The following is a 15372-nucleotide window of genomic DNA, read 5'->3' on the forward strand; positions in this document are numbered from 1 at the left end:
TCCGGATTTTTTCAAAAATTTCAAAGTCCCTTTGCTCAACAACGGTGGCGTCCACAGCAACGGTGCTCAAAAGATACAACTAGGTCCTGGTATGAACCTATCAGGCAAGTTTCATCAAAATCGTTTGACTCCTCTGGCCTCCAGAGCTGTCCATTACATACAAACAGACAGACGGAAAACCGAAGAATAAGGTAGTCAAGCGACCACCCAACAGTTCTCCACGAATAAATGTCACTGTGTGTGTGTGTGTGTGTGTGTGTGTGTGTGTGTGTGTCCTCCATAACTCCAAAACTATGAAACATCACAGCCTGAGACTTTGCATGCAAACTAATAAAACTCCAAGAAAGTGCACGACTGAAAATTGGGTTTATGGGTTCATTAACACACCCCTGTTGAAGATAATTAACGACCTGAATTATCTCCTTTGTCATCAGGCGCATCCTTGGACACCCTCGGACTCCTCGCTCACGCTCGATGGGGGTCCTAATTCGCCATTTTGTTCGGCCAATTCAAACATGCCTCGATTTGGAAACACCATCGACTCTCACGGACGAATTAAAGTATATAATCAAAATATTATATCGGATTTTACAATCGGATCTGGTGAACAAAAATCAGTCAAAATCTGGAGTGAAATGGGGAAATTTTAACAAATTAGCGATTTATATAACTTAGTGTATTTATTCAAGCAAAGAAATAAACTTAATTATTTCTACTCTTTAGACGATTATATTGAGTAAAGCAAAGATTATGGAATGTGCAGAAAATGTAACTTCACTGAGTGAAACCTCGTGTTTAATAACCTGTTTTTATAATCCATGACGGCACAGTCCACACGGGTCGTTTATTTGTTTTCCGGAAATTACATTCGTGGTTTTCCGTTTCCGTTTTGGAGATTTTCTTTCATCACAAAATATCGATATAAATACTGTATACTTATTATATCAACATAAATATACCATTATATCAATAGTCTTGGTTGCTTCAAGCGAAGAGGAACTTTTTGTTGCTGCAAGTGAAGAGGTTTGGAGACAACACACGTGGAAGTGGTGGAAATAGGAACAAATAACTCTCAGTGGGGATTGTGGGGATTGTGGTGCGTGTGGGGATTGTGGTGCGTGTGGGGATTGTGGTGCGTGTGGGGATTGTGGTGCGTGTAGGGATTGTGGGGAGTGTGGAGATTGTGGGGCGTGTGGGGAGTGTGGTGCGTGTGGGGAGTGTGGTGCGTGTGGGGAGTGTGGTGCGTGTGGGGAGTGTGGTGCGTGTGGGGAGTGTGGTGCGTGTGGGGAGTGTGGTGCGTGTGGGGAGTGTGGTGCGTGTGGGGAGTGTGGTGCGTGTGGGGAGTGTGGTGCGTGTGGGGAGTGTGGTGCGTGTGGGGAGTGTGGTGCGTGTAGGGATTGTGGGACGTGTAGGGATTGTGGTGCATGTGGGGATTGTGGGGCGTGTGGGCAGTGTGGTGCGTGTGGGGATTGTGGGGCGTGTAGCGATTGTGGTGCGTGTGGGCAGTGTGGTGCGTCTGGGGATTGTGGGGCGCGTAGGGATTGTGGGGCGTGTGGGGATTGTGGTGCGTGTGGGGCTTGTGGTGCGTGTGGGGATTGTGGGGCGTGTAGGGATTGTGGTGCGTGTGGGGCGAGTAGGGATTGTGGGGCGTGTGGGGAGTGTGGAGATTGTGGGGATTGTGGAGATTGTGGCGTGTGGGGAGTGTTGTGCGTGTGGGGATGGAGGGGGGTGTGGGGATTGTGGTGCGTGGGGGGATGGTGGGGGGGGTGGGGATTGTGGGGCGTGTGGGGATTGTGGTGCGTGTAGGGATTGTGGGGATTGTGGTGCGTGTGGGGATTGTGGTGCGTGTGGGGATTGTGGTGCGTGTGGGGATTGTGGTGCGTGTGGGGATTGTGGGGCGTGTGGGGATTGTGGGGCGTGTGGGGATTGTGGGGCGTTTGGGGATTGTGGGGCGTGTGGGGATTGTGGGGCGTGTGGGGATTGTGGGGATTGTGGGGATTGTGGGGCGTGTAGGGATTGTGGGGAGTGTGGAGATTGTGGGGCGTGTGGGGAGTGCGCAGATGCCAACCCTCCCGATTTCATCGGGAGGCTTCCGAAAATTCACCCAAACTCCCGCCCTTACGATCACTATCCTTATCCTCCCGAAATTTTGATATTTTTGCACTGTTCACTAATCAGAATGTACTAGTATGAGAATTGAATGAAAAGCATCGTCTGCTACGTATAGCATGTGGTTACTCCATAACGTTCGCTGCTACCAAATTGTACATAAAAAATTGCAAATTCAAATGAGGAGCAGCGAAATATTGGGTCTGGATCTCGCTTATGCGATCATGCACTGAGATTTAGTGCATGCGGTATGTGTGCAATACAGTGCAGGCGGTATGTATGCACAGTGTATATGCATGCGATACGCTCACTGCATGCAGCTGGGCCCCGTACCAGCCCGGCGGTCGCGACCACCGTGCGGTGTTTAACAGCCGCTAGAGTTCTACGAGTCGCGCTGCAGCTGTGGAACATCGACTTCGAAGTTACCGATGCTTCAAGCCCTCGATGTTGATTACGAAATGGCAGAAAAGAAGCTTACGAAGACCAAGAAATGGTCTCAGAAGTACAAGACCGAATACAGTCTCCAATACCCGTGTATTCGAAAGTCTGAAAGAGGAATTCATCATGCGTATTGTACAGTATGCAGCGTTGATATTTCAGTTGAGCACGGAGGTCGCGATGATATTCGGAAGCACGTTGGAAGCAAACGGCACACAGACATTGCAAAGGAGAGATCTTCGAGCACGAGTACCGGTACACTTCTGAATTATTTCACCAAACAAGGGACAAGCGAGGAAGAGGATGTTACCCGAGCGGAACTTCTCTTTAGTGGATTTATTGTGGAACATAACTTGCCCATATCAGTCTCAGATCATGCTGGACCTCTATTTCAAAAGATGTTTCCAGATTCAAAAGTTGCTTCAAAGTATGGATGTGCAAGAACAAAAACTTCAGCAATAATTGGTGAGTTGTCAAATGTTACTGCTTCATCTATTGCCGATATTGCTAGACTAGCTCCATTTAGCCTAGCTACAGACGGTAGCAATGACAGTGGTGAGGCCCAGCTATATCCTGTCCTGATTTCGTACTATGACAACAGTGCTGGGATTGTGAAGCAAGGTTTGCTAAGTTTGTCTGCGTGCAAACAAGATTCCACTGGAGAAAACATTTTCAAACTGCTTGATCATGAGTTCAGTGACAGGAAATTTCCGTGGGGAAATTGTGTTTCCTTTTGTGCTGATAACACTGAACAACAAAAATTTTTTACTGGAGATGTGTAAAGTGATTTAGACTAATTTGGGTACGCTGATTTCAAAAATCATAAACGTTTTGCTGTATCACGTCAGGATTTTCAGTAACAGAAATATTCCCATTGGCTAGAAGTCAGGATTTCAATGAAATTTACAAAAATTCATTTATTCATTTATTTCATCATGAATGCTTCAAAATTATAGAAATTACAGAAAAACTCCACTAGAATGGAATTAAAAATGCTTTAGGCATTTGGCTTTGCGTTTGTGCTGCTCTGTGTCAGTTCCACGATGCAGGAACCAGCAGAAATCGCCCATCATGTTCGGGTTGTGCCGCCCTTGGTAACACGTCTCCATGAGTGAAATCTCTTGGTGGAATCGCTCGCCGTGCTCATCCGAGACTGCTCCCAAGTTGTCAGGGAAGAAGTTCAGGTGCTGGTGTAGGAAATGGATTTTCAGGGACATCCTGGAGCCAAGTTTCCTGAAGGACTCCAGCAGCTGCTGCACTATTTCTTCATAGTTGTCCGCACGCTCGTTCCCCAAGAAGTTGTCCGTCACAGCTTTGAAGCTCCTCCACGCTGCCAGCTCTTTGGGGTTTAGAGTTGTCGGAAAAGTTTCGTCCTTCATAATCTGTCGGATTTGCGGTCCAACAAAGACACCAGCCTTGATCTTGGCCTCCGACAAGGTGTTGCCAAACTTTTCCTTGAGGTATAAAAACCCACGCCCATTCAGATCCATTGCCCGTACAAAACTTTTCATCAAGCCGAGCTTTATGTGGAGTGGTGGAAGGAAAACCTTGGCTGGGTCGACAAGGGCGACATGCTTCATGTTGTGTCGACCAGGTACATGCTCTTTTCGTTCTTCCCAATCTTTCTTCGTCCAGTGATTCTTGTCGTCTCTGCTATCCCAGAGACAAAGGAAGCACATGTATTTCGTGTAGCCTGACTGCAGCCCTAACAACAGCGCCACCACTTTCAAGTCTCCGCAGATGTGCCAGTTGAAGTCATTGTACTTGATGGAATCAAGCAGCTGCCGCATAGTCTCATAGGTCTCTGTCATGCCGAACGCGTGAGCCAGTGGGACTGATGGTTTCTCGTTGCCATTGTGGAGCAAAACAGCCTTCAAGCTGTTCTTCCCCGAGTCGATGAAGAGGCGCCAGTCTGCAGGATCGTGATCACACCCAAGTTCTTTCAACAGACCGTTGATGTCACTGCAGAATGTCATCGTGTCTTCCATCTCAAAGAACTCAGCCATGTCTCTGTGACGTGCTCTGAACAAGGATATCTTGGTGTTAGGTTCAAGTAGATTCCACTGCTGCAGCCTTGATCCAAGCAGCTCTGCCTTCGCCTTTGACAGCGAGAGATCTCTTACAAGATCATTTAAGTCTCCCTGGTTCAGAAGGTGTGATTCTTGAGTGTCAGGTTCAAAAGGTTCATCATCACCATCCTCTTGACCACTGCTTACAGCTATGTTCTGATCAGCTGGAGGTGTTGGAACGGGGTTCTCATCATCATGAGGCACAGGTTTACGAGCAGAGACGCAGTCAGCGTACTTGATGTGACCTTTAGTCTTCTTGTTGAAGCCGGCGATGCTTGTGCAGCAGAAATAACAATCATCATGATAATTCTGCGGCTCACGCCATATCAAGGGCACCGCAAATGGCATGCTCGCGCGCTTGCCCACCAACCACTGAGTCAAGGTTGTGTGACAGCTTGTGCAGCAGATGTTTGGTGCCCAGCTCTGTTCTTGGTCCCCCACCTTACACCCGAAGTAGTGAAAGTAGGCGGCCTTCATTTTCACTGCTGTAGATATACTTCGCTGTTGATCTTTTTTGGTATACCGACCACAGACATAACAGAAGTTGTCAGGATGATTGGTACAAGAACGCCTACTCATCTTTATCTGAAAGAGAGAAATATAACACAAGTTAACAACAATTGTACGAAATAGACATGTTAAAGACATATGTAAATTTCATTGAAATCCTGACTTCTAGGCAATGGGAATATTTCTGTTCCTGAAAATCCTGACGTGATACAGCAAAACGGTTATGATTTTTGAAATCAGCGTACCCAAATTAGTCTTAATCACTTTACACATCTCCAGTAAAAAAAAATTTTTGAAATTTGTTGTTCAGTGTAATGCCTCTGTCATGGTGGGCAAGCACAAAGGAGTCGCTGCTTATATCCACAAACAAAATCCAGAGTGCTACATCATGGGATGCCCTTGCCATATGATGCACAATACGGCCAAGAAGGCGGCTCAGGCCTTACCCATTGAATTAGATGACTTTCTCATCGATATTTACTACTACTTGGACAAAAGTAGTAAACGCGTCAAAGGAGTGAAAGCACTGCAAGAACTCTGTGATGCCCCGACACACAAGATTCTGAAGCATGTCGCAACAAGGTGGCTGTCCCTTGGTCAGTGCCTAGACAGGCTGATTGAACAGTGGGAGCCACTTCGCCTCTTCTTCAAAGAAGAAGTACGAAGAAAAATGCAACCAACTGTAGCCAAGACTCTAACAACGAGCAAGAAGGACGGCACTGTATCTACTGCCAGTACTGGCACTGCAGGATCAAGCACTAGTGGAGCAGCATTCACCACTACCACTGCGGTATCTGCTGCGAAGAAGACAGCAGGGACAGCACCAAAACCAATGCTGAGAGCAGGTAGCATCACTGGCCTTTCATCACGTTCATCTACAAAGCAGATCCCTTCAGAGTCGAGAAAGACTGTGATAGTCCCATCTACAGGCAAAGAAGGACCCAAGTTAAGTTCTGCTTTTGCCAAATCACTTGATAGAAGCTCAGCAAAACCTTCGAATCAGAGGTCTTCTTCCTTGGCTGCACCTACCTCAAGCTCTCTCCTCAAACGTAAAATTGGATCTGGTACTACGAGTCTGACCTCTTCTGCTGGCAGTAAACGCAAGTGTGATCGCCTTGCGGCTAAGTGTACTACGAGTTCTACAACTAAAAGCGCATCTTCCTCAAACACTGTGCAGGAATCTCGAGAAAAACGTGTCAACAGGATGTTCTTGTCTCCACAAACAAAACTCTATTGTTTCTTCCTTCGATATGCTAACAAGCTTTTTGAGAAGGGAATCTTCTGCTCCAAAGAGAGACCCTGTATTCATCTCCTGCACGGAGAATTGAATGGTCTTCTGAAAGATATCTTCGTACGGTTTTTGAAACCATCGGTGTCATCGGTTGCTCTGGTAAATGTACCCTTCTCTGACAGAAATCATCAGAAGAATGATGAGGACCTCATGATTGGGAACGATGCCAAACTGTATATAAGGGAACAAAGGAGTCTCAAGAAATCCACCTTCACTCTGAGTGAGTCAGACATCCAAGGTTTCTTCAGTGCAGTTCGCTCATATTATGTGAAAGCCTGCAATTACATCTTCAAAACCTGGCCGCTAGATGATGAATTAGCCAAGCATGCTCAGGTGCTGGATGTTAAGCTACACCAAGAAGTGGGGTTTGACTGTGTGGAGTTTTTCATCAAGAAATTCCCCTGTCTGTTCAGTGGCGGTGATAGTGACATAGACAGTTTTGAGAGTGAATTCGCTCACTACCAGGCAGATGCCTCCATAGCTACAATTGCTACTGAGACAGTGAGAGTGGATGAGCAGTGGCATCGGATTTCACAGCTCACAGATCCCTGCACTGGTGCCAAGAAGTATCCTAATTTGAGCAAAGTGATGAAGGGAATCTTGGTCATTCCTCATTCGAACGCATCATGTGAGCGGGCACTCAGTCTTGTACGGAAGAATCATACTGCATTTCGTCCCAATTTGAGTGTCAAAACCCTGCAAGCTCTCTTAATTGAAAAACTAGCTCATAGCACCCCTTGCTACCAGAGAGAATACAGCAAAGACATAATCAGAAGGGCTAAAAGAGCCACACAGCTGTCACTCAGCAAAGCTGCCATGGAAAAAGCAAGCAGCAGTAGTACCAGCCAGTAAGGTAAGAAAAATATTGCTTCTTTTGTGCTTTTTGTTAATCTTTGATTGTCCCCTAACTTACTAATATTAACATACATGTAACATTAAAAAGTGCACAATTTTCCCCTTTTTTGTTCAAAAAGTGGGAATTCTTAACATGTTAAATGCTCCAAAATAGGGCTCAGAGGGCACTAGAGAGCGTCTAGAACCCCAGAGCTTCCAGGGCCCTAAGGCGGGCCCAAGACCCCGCCGCAAGGGTCGAGCGCTCCGCGCTCGAGATGTGCGCTTAGCGCACATTATTTGGTGTCGGTTGCAAATCCTCCCTAATTCTGATTTCCAAAAGTTGGCATCTCTGGGAGTGTGGTGCGTGTGGGGATTGTGGTGCGTGTGGGGAGTGTGGTGCGTGTGGCGCGTGTGGGGATTGTGGGGCGTGTAGGGATTGTGGGGCGTGTAGGGATTGTGGGGCGTGTGGGGAGTGTGGGGATTGTGGAGATTGTGGAGATTGTGGGGATTGTGGGGATTGTGGGCGTGTGTGGAGTGTGGTGCGTGTGGGGGTTGTGGTGCGTGTGGGGTTGTGGGGCGTGTGGGGATTGTGGGGCGTGTGGGGATTGTGGGGCGTGTGGGGATTGTGGGGCGTGTAGGGATTGTGGGGCGTGTAGGGATTGTGGGGCGTGTAGGGATTGTGGGGCGTGTAGGGATTGTGGGCGTGTGGGGCGTGTGGGGATTGTGGGGCGTGTGGAGATTGTGGGGAGTGTGGTGCGTGTGGGGATTGTGGTGCGTGTGGGGATTGTGGTGCGTGTGGGGATTGTGGTGCGTGTGGGGATTGTGGTGCGTGTGGGGATGCGTGTGGGGATTGTGGTGCGTGTGGGGATTGTGGTGCGTGTGGGGATTGTGGTGCCAGTGTGGGGATCAGTGGTGCGTGTGGGGATTGTGGTGCGTGTGGGGATTGTGGTGCGTGTGGGGATTGTGGTGCGTGTGCTGCGTGTGGGGATCAGGGCGTGTAGGGATTGTGGGGAGTGCAGCGTGTGGGGAGTGTGGTGCGTGTGGGGATTGTGGGGCGTTTGGGGAGTGTGGTGCGTGTGGGGATTGTGGGGCGTGTAGGGATTGTGGGGAGTGTGGTGCGGGGGGGGAGTGTGGTGCGTGGGGGGAGTGTGGTGCGTGTGGGGGGTGTGGGGAGTGTGGTGCGTGTGGGGAGTGTGGTGCGTGTGGGGAGTGTGGGGCGTGTAGGGATTGTGGGGAGTGTGGGGCGTGTGGTGCGTGTGGGGATTGTGGGGCTTGTAGGGATTGTGGGGAGTGTGGTGCGTGTGGGGCGTGTAGGGATTGTGGGGAGTGTGGTGCGTGTGGGGAGTGTGGTGCGTGTAGGGAGTGTGGGGCGTGTGTGTGGTGCGTGTGGGGATTGTGGGGCTTGTAGGGATTGTGGGGAGTGTGGTGCGTGTGGGGCGTGTAGGGATTGTGGGGAGTGTGGTGTGTGTGGGGAGTGTGGTGCGTGTGGGGATTGTAGGGGTTGTGGGGCATGTAGGGATTGTGGGGAGTGTGGGGCGTGTAGGGATTGTGGGGAGTGTGGTGCGTGTGGGGAGTGTGGTGCGTGTGGGGCGTGTGGGGCGTGTGGGGATTGTGGGGCGTGTGCGTGTCTGTTTTTAGTTACATGTGTGCGGTGCGTTGGTTTCGTGGGTTTCGTGCATTCGCGGTCTGAACTCGAACCTGGGCCCGTGGTGTGTGGCGCTGTGGAGGAGGTAATGCTGCGGCATGGTGTGGGGAAATCCGTGCAGTTAGTCAGGGAATATTGCAAAAATCTGTGAACAAATTCCTTACCAAGAAATTTCTTCAATGTGTTTGTGAGGGTGTCCACTAACATATTTGAAAAAGTTTACATTCAACTCCCCTTGGGAACCCGTGACAGGGGTCAATGACCTTTAAGATAAAAATTTTCTTATATTTCCATTCTGGGTCACAGTATCCGACAGGAAGCATCGAAATTATTCAAAGTAGGCTCATTTTAAAGCTAAGAACATATCTGACATGGTGATACCTAAAACAAATCAATATGTTAAAAAGTTTGCACAATTTTGAGCAAAAAAATATAATTTTTTGGGTAAATATTAACTTTTCTGGTCTACAATTCCTCTTCTGGGAAGATTCCCCTTCGTTTCGTTTTTCTGAAAGTTTCCAGCAGACTGCCCAAGATATGCAGCATTCATGTATTAAAAGTAAAACATTCTGGTATTTATAAAATTAAAATTATGAAAGGTCACTGACCTTTACTGTTTTCCCTTATTGTAACATAAATTGTAATAACCGTTACTGGGAATCCGGAATCGGTTTACCGTCGGTTCGTCCGCTTTTGTGTAAGGGTTTAAATCGATACTGCTCCACAATGTCAAATACCTCAGGAGTCGATGTCTGAGTCTTCTCCAGACTCTACATCATCAGGGATACAGTTCATACATGCAATGCCTTTACAACTTCTGCATGCTGAGATACACTTGACACCATTCTACTTGCAGTTGCACTGCCGGTTGCTGCAATCTCCAGCACAATTGCAAGTCGTGAACCGGAGCAGCTCCTCAGGAGCCATGGGGTCTACTGTTGGATCTGGCTCGTAACCACGAACCCCTACCATCCATCCATAGTCACTGGGGTCCAAAGACATGCTCTGCAGCAGCATCCAGTCCCGGGTTTGGAGATAGGCACGGAGAGAATGCTGTGCAGCTGCACCCTCTGTTGGAGGCAGAGTCTCTGGTTTGATCAGCCCGGCCGCCACCTTCCGCGAGAACATGTTGTATCGAATTGCACCCAACGTAGTACCTGGTTCATGGTAAATGTGCTGGAAAATCGCAATACCGGCCCTGATCACCACGTCCTTCGTAGCCCGTACGTCAAGGAAGATGTCCGTATGTTCATCAATGTCCCCTGCACAAAACCTGTCAAATAGAGTCGTTTTCCCGTGGCCCCCGATTGCAGAAACCGTATCACAACCGGTGAAGGCATGAGTAAAGAGCAGGTACTGCCTCTTTCTTTCAGAGAGAGCTTCTCGGATCCTCCTGACATCGTAAGAGCCCTTCGATTTGGTTAAGAAGAGTGGATGGTTGGTGCTTGAGCTCTGGTGTACCAACATTATCAGCACGTCCGCGTCTTCCGCCTGCACCTGAAAATAGAATAAGATATGAGCAAAGCGTCTTGAATTTTGCAAACACGGTGAACTTAACAATTGAAAAGTTATTTAACTATGCTACTCTTGTTTTCTGAGGATAAATGCACTTTCATAACAATGTGGCACATCAAAATACAAGTGACGTTACAAAAATGACGATCATGTGTTTACTGATGCCCAGTGCAGCACAACATTTGGATTTGCCAAATTAAAAAAAATAACATTGCCTCTTCTTTTTTTATTTAACTCAGTTTATTAGTTTTATATATTGCCAATGTCAAGGTTTTTTTGTTTTGTTTTCTCAACACAGAAACAAATCAAAAGTAATGTCGTTGATCTAAGTAAAATACCTGGACATGGACGTCATGGACAAAAACAGGACACGAAACGCACAAAAAGCAGGGATGGGATGGACAAGATGGAAACTGGAAAATTGGAAGGAGAGATTTGGCAGGTGATGTGAAGAAGAGCATGTGGGATCGTGGTTTAGGATTGAGGACGATCTGAGATGGTGGTGTAAGTGTCGGGTGTGGGGGAAAGACTGTGTGGGGGAAGATTTGAGAGGATGTGAGGGGGAAGTATTCAGAAGGTGGGGTGAAGAGGGAGACAGAAAGGGGAAGATGAAAAATTGAAAATGGGGTCAGGATGGTTGCTTTTCCTGATAAAGCTTTTTGATTCAATTTTAAACAAAACTTCTTTGTTCTTTTCTTTGTTTATAACAAAAGGTGCACTGATCCTGGAGATAATGCAATACCAGGACAATGCGTGGAACAGACAGAGCAAGCTCATAATCTGACTCCTCCAAACAAAAATATGTTTAATAGATAAGTCCCACGATGTGAGACATATTGGTTATTAAACCAATAAGAACAGATACTACAACGATTTTTTATTAAAGTAAAAACCAGCAAAACAAATGTCTCAAACCTTCACATCAAAAGTAGTAAACATGTTTAGGCATACAACCAAAGGGAATCACAACATGCCTCTCAAATCATTATACAAAAACATTTCTTTCTTGAATAAAGAAAGGACAAAATTCAAGGAAAAATGGTGCATCCCAAAGCATGCTGAAACCCTCGCTTTCCATAGAGCCATTTTTACACAATTTAAAATTCTCCAAAAATTCTTCCGTTGGGGTTTACAATCTTCGCCAAAGGGACCAAACAAAATCATGTCCCAACTTAAGGAAAACTTGACCTTCAATTTGCACAAAAAATTAACTAACACGTCGTTCCAAACTAGGGAGGCAAACACACAATCCCACCAAAAATGTTGGACCGACTCAGACATGTCACAACCAATATAAGGACATTTATCCGTAGAGGCATGCCCTCTTACCCCTTGCACCGCCCGACAAGGCAATAGCTTGCATACTGCCAACCAGGCAAGATCACTCTGGGCCCCAGTGAGGACCTTGGAGGACACATTCTGCCACACCATCAGAGTTCTCTGTGAATGAAGCCCGCTTATGGGAAAAACAACATCAGCTTCCATCTGTTTCATCAAGGTTCTGTAGCACCAATTAGGCACCTCTCTGAACCTGACCCCACGAATGACCTCTTTCAACACTGAATAGGGGTACCCTGGATCCCACACGTAGGGCCTATCCAGACGGACCCTCTTACCTCGAACCTGGTTTAACACAGGTAATACGTATAACTCGATGGCGGAAGAAAAAACACCCAGTCCCTCCGTAACCATTGACATATGTCGAGCCACGAAGGCCAACGTTAAACTGTCTACGAGATCGGGGCATCCCCTTCCCCCTTGCAACTGACCCGCACCGAGCTGGAGACGGGAAGGACGATAAAACCAAGGTTTGCACATGAACCGATAAACTAGGTTTTTAACTTACATGCGACCCTATCAGAGGGAGGAAAAACCTCCGATAGGAATCTCAGCATCGGAAAAATCTGCCCTTTAATAATGGAACACCTTTCAGCCGATGACAGAACTCTCTGCCCCCAGTTGCGAAACAAGCTTTCAACTAAAATTAACCTACTCTCCCAATTCTTAGCAACACAGCCATCTGACCCCACCCACACCCCCAACACCCGAATGCAGTCATCAACAACCCTAAGCCTTTGATGGGGGACTCTCGCCCATGACTCTCCACCCACCACCAACAGGTTTGATTTCCCAAAATTTACCCGCAAACCGCTGACAGTGCTAAATTCCTCACAAGCCCGCATAGCCCCCTCGAGTTCCCCACTCTGAGAAACACAGACAACTACATCATCCATGTAGGCTAAACAGGGGACCCTACAACCCCCTGAACCAGGCACCAACAACCCATTAATACAAGCCGAAAACCTGTAAATCAAAGGCTCTAAGGCCAAAACAAACAACAACGGGGATAGTGGACAGCCCTGTCGGACTCCCCGGGAAATCTCGAAGGGGCGAGACAACCACCCATTAATACTAACCCGACCAACCGAAGAGGTATACAGGGATTTAATCAGTCGAACAACTCCTACACCAAATCCCCATTCCCGTAAAACGCAAAACAAATAATCCCGAGAAAGCGAGTCGAACGCCTTAACAATGTCTAGGCTGAGGAACGCAGCTGACTGCCCCCTACTTCGAGCTGACGTAATCAGATCCCGAAGAACAATCAGCACGTCTGTAGCCCGGCGACCTTTCACCCCACACCTCTGAAAGGTGCCTAGCCGATCCCCCAGAGCCGCCTGGAGCTTCCCCAACACAACCTTAGCGAGAATCTTATAGTCCCCATTAAGCAATGAGATGGGTCTCCAATTGTTCAAACTAAAGGGGTCCCCACTCTTTGGTACCAGGCTAATATTACACTGCGCCCAAGATGCCGGACACGCACCCGACCGAAGGACTTCATTGAAAAGATCAACTAATGGGTCCTTAAGATCCTCCCAAAAGTAACGGTAGAGTTCAAGGGGCAGCCCATCTGGGCCCGGAGCAGACCCACTCTTACCGTCACAGATCACCTGCTCCACCTCCTCAACTGAGAAGTCTGTAAGAGGCTCCCCATTGACTAACCCATGTTTCCAACCAGACAGAAAACCCTCTCTCGAGTCCTTATCAGAGTCCCCAGGACCCTGAAAAAGGTTAACGAAATGCCTCACAACCACGGCCTCCATATCGGACCAAGACTCGCACAAGACCCCGTCGTTGACAAGGCCCTTCATACAAACCTTCTTCTTAACTAGTTTCTGGAAGAAAGGGGAGGAACATACCTCCTCCCTCTCTTTTGGCAGCCCACTACGAAATTGAACTCGTTGGAATTGAAGGGAGAAGAATTTCCCAATTTGTTGTTTCAAAGACTTTATCTCCTCCCCGACATCAAACCCGTATGCCTGAAGCCGACATAATCTCTGCAGACAGGCCGACTTGGCCTTAAAAGACTTGGCGGCCTTAAAGCTAGCCCTCCGAGCCAGCCTCTGGAATATCTCTTTAAGTCTGGCTTTTACCTCATCCCACCATTCCCCACCGAATTGAAGAGAGGGATCAAATCCTTCCAGGCCTTAAGTCTGGTAACAATCAATTCCCTTATCTCTGGATTCCCCAACAAGGATGTATTTAACCTCCAAACACCTTTCCCAACAAACAAAAAATTACCAAAGGAAAAAACAGCTTTAAGAAGACAGTGGTCTGAAAAGCTGTTCCACAACCTTTGGACACCAACCGTTGTAACTTCTTTCGGGACAAAAATATAATCCAGCCTTGACCTCTGAGACCCCCTGCATTAGACCAAGTGAAACCTGGATCCCGGCTGCAGAAATCCCGAAAGACATCCTTAAGCATGAAGGTATCCAGCAAGTCCGACACACCTTTGGCCGACGCGCGGCTCGAAGGTTCCTCCAAAGAGATGTTAAGGTCTCCCCCACAATCAACAGTTTATGCGTACAGAGCCAAGGTTTGACCCGGTCCAACAATGTCTTCTTCTCCCAAGGCTGATGAGGGAGATACATATTCACCAACCGGAAGTGCTTCCCCTTGGACCACAGCATCAACTACACAAACCCTCCCTGGCTCAATGACAACCACCTTCACCACCTTCCATGCGAATCTATTCCCAAAGAGAATACCAACACCATCATTCTTGTTTTTATCGCTACCGGAGAACTTACACAAGCCCCCCATTCCCGCTCCCATTGCTGGAAATCACAAGTCCCTGGTAAAAAACATTCCTGTAAAAACAGAATATCTAAATTCAAAGTTTTGAGTTCGGCAAAAACCCGCTGACACCTACTACCCCCCAGAATACTTCTCACATTCACTGAACCCACTCTTAATTCAACCCTCTTCATCTGAGAGGAACCGTTTTTGTAGTGGAACCGTTTTTACAGCAACCTTCCGGGTTTTCTTGAACCGAATCCCTTTATGATCCCTCTGGGCTCCAAACCCCAACCCAGACGAGTCTCTGGACCCCGATTTACCCGAAGAAACCGAGGGGAGAGCTTTGGCTCTTTTCCCCTTACGCTGTACAAACCTCAGAGGGTCACCCCCCACCACCTCCCAATCCGGCTCGGCCATAACTTCCTCCCCCACTGCCCTCCCATCAGTCTCCATTACCACAGGTTCCTCACTACTCCCCTCCTGCCCCGGCTTTGAGGAAGCTTCCTCTTCCAGCGAAATACTACACTTATTCGCTTTCAACGCTTCCCTCTCTCCTAATTGAAAGACCTGAGCCTCCTCGCTCCCATCTTGAACCATCCCCTTTTCAACCACCCTCTCATCTTGAGCCGGTCTCTGCTCCACCACCTTCCCATCCGGAGCAGGACCCTGGTCCCCCACCCTTCCCATAGGGCCTGGACCCTGATCGACCTCCCCTCTCTCAAGCCCCACCCCCTTTCCCCCCTCCCTGGAATCCTGGGAACGCCAGGAACCTCGTGATTTCTCTCTTTTTAAGGCATTAGAGAAAGATTTCGGGCAACCCCTGAAGACGTGCCCTGCTTCCCCGCACAAATTACAAGAGACGCTCTCAACACATTCGC

The 15372-nt window shown here is 48.0% G+C and overlaps 1 non-coding gene and 1 pseudogene across 2 annotated transcripts in view; both read right to left on the minus strand.

Moving 5' to 3' along the window:
• Positions 1–8423: 8423 nt before the first annotated feature.
• The window catches only part of LOC147013450 (uncharacterized), a 16902-nt pseudogene continuing 9953 nt past the window's right edge, over positions 8424–15372 (minus strand). Inside the window, exon 3 of the transcript XR_015051341.1 lies at positions 8424–10393. The product of XR_015051341.1 is annotated as an uncharacterized LOC147013450 (transcript). The remainder of the gene's footprint in view (positions 10394–15372) is intronic.
• Positions 11120–11307, minus strand: LOC147013451 (U2 spliceosomal RNA). The gene has a single exon (XR_015051452.1). It is a non-coding gene; the product is annotated as a U2 spliceosomal RNA (small nuclear RNA).

This window comes from Eptatretus burgeri, chromosome 14 (genome assembly GCF_056783735.1).
Source record: "Eptatretus burgeri isolate ZD-2024b chromosome 14, Ebu_testis_v1, whole genome shotgun sequence".
Taxonomy (NCBI): Eukaryota; Metazoa; Chordata; class Myxini; order Myxiniformes; family Myxinidae; genus Eptatretus; species Eptatretus burgeri.